The 4,134-nt window shown below is 34.5% G+C and overlaps 1 non-coding gene across 1 annotated transcript; it reads right to left on the bottom strand.

The window, feature by feature from the left end:
* Positions 1-3,493: 3,493 nt before the first annotated feature.
* TRNAQ-UUG (transfer RNA glutamine (anticodon UUG)) lies at positions 3,494-3,565 on the bottom strand. Its single transcript has one exon. It is a non-coding gene; the product is annotated as a tRNA-Gln (tRNA).
* Positions 3,566-4,134: the final 569 nt, after the last annotated feature.

Below are 4,134 nucleotides of genomic sequence, written 5' to 3'. Positions count from 1 at the left end.
CCGCACTTTCAGCAGTGCGGACGTAAAAATATGACGGTCAATCCTGCTATTCGTTGGTAAAATAGTAGCCCAAGAGTTGGCAGTGAGTGGTGATGATTAGCTGCCTTTCCTATAGTCTTACACTCTAAATTAGAAGGTTAGCTAGCGCAGATAGTCCCCGTAGCTTTGCACAAAATTGCAAAAAACAACAGTTTCTCACTTACTACTCAACAGTTGCGTATGCTTAGCTATAATGCGTGCGAACGGAGTTTGAATATCTTTTTTGCAACAAGCGCCATCTCTCGACAAGTGTAGTACCTTAATTTTGAATTAATAAATTTTGTCACACAGATCTGTTCCCACAAGTTACCTCTTTTAATTATAATAACTCCTAGCCAAAGTGTGATCAGTTACGAAAACCTTAAAAAAATCTGTACAACTGAATTTCATGATATCATTAGAGTTGTTTTTTTAATGAATGAAATAATTTACCAAATTTAACTTAAGTGATTAAACTGAGGTATCTAATAGTTATATTTGCAAAACCACTTTAGTAACTAAATTATAACACATTAGAAAAGATGAAGATAAGTAATATATATATATACTGAGTCAGTCTAACAAGCTTATAGTTCTTAGCCATTGCATGTCTGTATGGCACTGTTTATGTACACTGGTAGGTTCATAAAGAACGTATGAATTCAAATCTTCTAATAATTAATTTGATTAGAGTAACTTAAGTTTAAAATTATGATGCAGATTAAATCTCAAGGCTCTATGTCCTTGTACGATGGAAATTAAACTTTTTATTCAAAGTTATGAACATGTAATTGTATTACATGAAGAAAAGTTTATGAAGAACAGGTAACTTTGTAGATTTCATCTTGTAATTTTAACCAATGTCATTGAACTAAATACTAAACAGTGTCAGCTGTAATGATTTAAAAATACAAATAAAATCTATATTGATTAAAGTAATGATACGCTCAATTTCCGTGGGTTTATCGTCTGCTGTGAATAATGGGCAGTGTGAGGATCGTTTTGACATGAACAACAGGTAAGACAATTACTGTAGTTTTAACAATAACGTCAACATAGCCTCTATTTTCTGCTATTAATATTATAGCTGAAATTAAAATTATAATCAAAACGGTTAATAATTACATTGATAACAATGAAATTATTATGTGTTTTTTATAGCAAAACCACAGGGAGTACGTGAGAGCCCACCGAGAAGAATCGAACCCCTGATATTAATGTTGTAAATCCGTAAACTTACGGCTGTATAACCGGAGAGCGATATTTTACTTTTAATACCTGGTACAAAACAACATGGGAGGTACTGGGATCGAACCGGGGCCTTTCACCAATAAATTATAACGTTTCTTTTAGAATTTCATACAAAGCTTCTCGAGGGCTATCTGTGCCTAGCCGTCCCTAATTTTCCCAGTAAAAGACTAGAAAGAAGGCAGCTAGTCTGTCACCACCCACCGCAAACTCTTGGGCTACTCTTTTACAAAGAATAGTGGAATTCACCATTACGCCCCAAGGCTAGAAGGGTGGAGCATATTTGGCGCGACGCGGATGCGAACCCGCGACCCTCAGACTACAGAGTCAGAATGTTTTAACCCACTGGCCATGTAATGTTTCTACAGAACGTTAAAGCTGATTTTTTTAACAATATAAAATGAAACATATGAAAACGAATATTTCTTTCGCATTAACCACATCTGCCTCCTGAAATCTCCGAAATCTTAAAACTCTAGATTCCGTTTTACATTACCCGTCGTGGGCAATTTTGTTGCTTTGTGCTTCATAGCGAACAATCAAATGAACAACATCTGCATACGTGCAACATTCCATCTCGAAACACATAGGTTGTTTCCTGACTTCACTTCATAATTTGCAATTATTTCTTAAGCCTACGCCACTGCTGGAAGGTTCAATAAAATTAGAGAAACAAGAGTAAATACCACTTATGTTATTATCTAACATAAATTATATAAGAGAAAAGAGAACGTCCATTATATCAGTTTTGTTGGTTTATATTTCTATATACAACAGATTCTTTCATTTTACGATCTAAGAAACTGATGTCTCTACTGAGTACTTTACACGTAACTGGGCAATACGTCTTTCGTATATCACAATTCTCTTTGTCATTTACTGCACGTCTGCTTTGTCTATATCCTGCAAATATTCAATGATAAGTTTTTCAAAAGGTTTCCCAGATTCTACATTGCAGATAACATTATATTCTACGTATTCTAAAGAGTATATATCCTTTGTTAAACACTTTCCTCTCGTATTTGACTAGTTAACAAAACCCAAGTCTCCAACTCTGACATTTCACACTTCCTTTTTATTCCCGTTTATCTCCTTAGAAGAACGGTCAGCCGACTAAAGCAGATTATTTTATGTCTAGTTTAGCATTTAAGAATTCTTTGTTTTTTAGGTATCACAAAAAATAACTCTTCAACGTTTACGTGATTTTCTCAATACATTTAGATTCAATCATTTGTGTTTCGTAAACAAATGGGGATATTGATCTGTTATTAGCGAAATGAAACCAATAATAAAATAAGTTTCTGTAAATGTAACTTGAATTTATTGAAAAATTACACACAAACAAACATCAACTGTCCTGCATTCACAACAATCCACGTAATTTTACGTCATTTAACACGTTCCGGATTAGCCATCTATAAACTTGAAGAGAAGTAAATGTGTAAAAACCATTAAACGACACTTTTATTAATGATATCGGCATTAAATGGACGATGATTTATTTCTCTGTGTCAGTTCCACAGTAACAGTAGAGACTCACGTAAGAAATCTTTTTTAATCTGTAATCTTCCATTACATTACTGACAAGAAGAATAGTTCATTATAGCACTGGTCTTGCTATATGTATTATCAGTTGATATACGAATTTAAAATGGACTTCTTCACGAGATTTCTAAGTATATTCGAATATTTTCACTTGTGTATTTCTTTTACCACTTCGGATCTTTTACCAGCTGGCGGTAAAGATGAGTTTAGTAGAATTAAATGATTGTGTTGTGTAAACGTGTCTTGAAAATTACGTTAAGTGTTAAAACCTTTGCTGCTTAACATATTTCTCCTCTCAAATTTGGCTCTATTCACTTTAATGGCGTTTACAGAAATGAAAAACACACCAAAATAAAATGAAAAATATCTTTTCGTACTTACGAACTGTATAAATATCGTGTTCACGAGATTCTTCGTAACATATACTGGAAAACGTTTGAAAAATCCTATTTAAAATGCTTGTAGGAAACACGAGAAACATACAAAGCGTAAGCAATTACAATCCTAGGTAAGACTGGTCGGTATCTTTCATGCTTTTCTATAATGGGTTTTCACCATTTGTAATTTTAAATACCGGATTTGAGTTTATTCTCCTAAATCTTTGCCTAAAGTATTATTGCTTGGAGAAGAAAAATAAAACATACCAAAATTTGGATATTGAAGACATACGTTAAATAACTGTAGGTTCCACCGAGATTTGAACTCGGATCGCTGGATTCAAAGTCCAGAGTGCTAACCATTACACCATGGAACCCATTAATTGCTTTTTCTAATGCAAAACAATTGTACTATATAGGCCGGGAGGAAAATAATCTACATCTTGTGGATTACGAAACAGTCAATCTATTTTTATTCAATAATTATGAACAATATATTGTTTCTTTTAGAATTTCGCACAAAGCTTCTCGAGGGCTATCTGTGCTAGCCGTCCCTAATTTCCCAGTAAAAGACTAGAAAGAAGGCAGCTAGTCATCACCACCCACCGCAAACTCTTGGGCTACTCTTTTACCAAAGAATAGTGGAATTCACCATTACGCCCCCAAGGCTAAAAAGGGTGGAGCATATTTGGCGCGACGCGGATGCGAACCCGCGACCCTCAGACTACGAGTCGAATGTTTTAACCCACCTGGCCATGTAATGCTCTACAGAACGTTAAAGCTGATTTTCTTTAACAATATAAAATGAAACATATGAAAAACGAATATTTCTTTCGCATTAACCACATCTGCCTCCTGATTGCAAATCTCCGAAATCTTAAAACTCTAGATTCCGTTTTACATACCCGTCGTGGGCAATTTTGTTGCTTTGTGCTTCATAGCGAAC

The sequence above is a fragment of the Tachypleus tridentatus genome, chromosome 1 (genome assembly GCF_004210375.1).
Source record: "Tachypleus tridentatus isolate NWPU-2018 chromosome 1, ASM421037v1, whole genome shotgun sequence".
NCBI classification, from domain to species: domain Eukaryota; kingdom Metazoa; phylum Arthropoda; class Merostomata; order Xiphosura; family Limulidae; genus Tachypleus; species Tachypleus tridentatus.
This window is presented reverse-complemented; position numbering and strand designations above follow the sequence as displayed.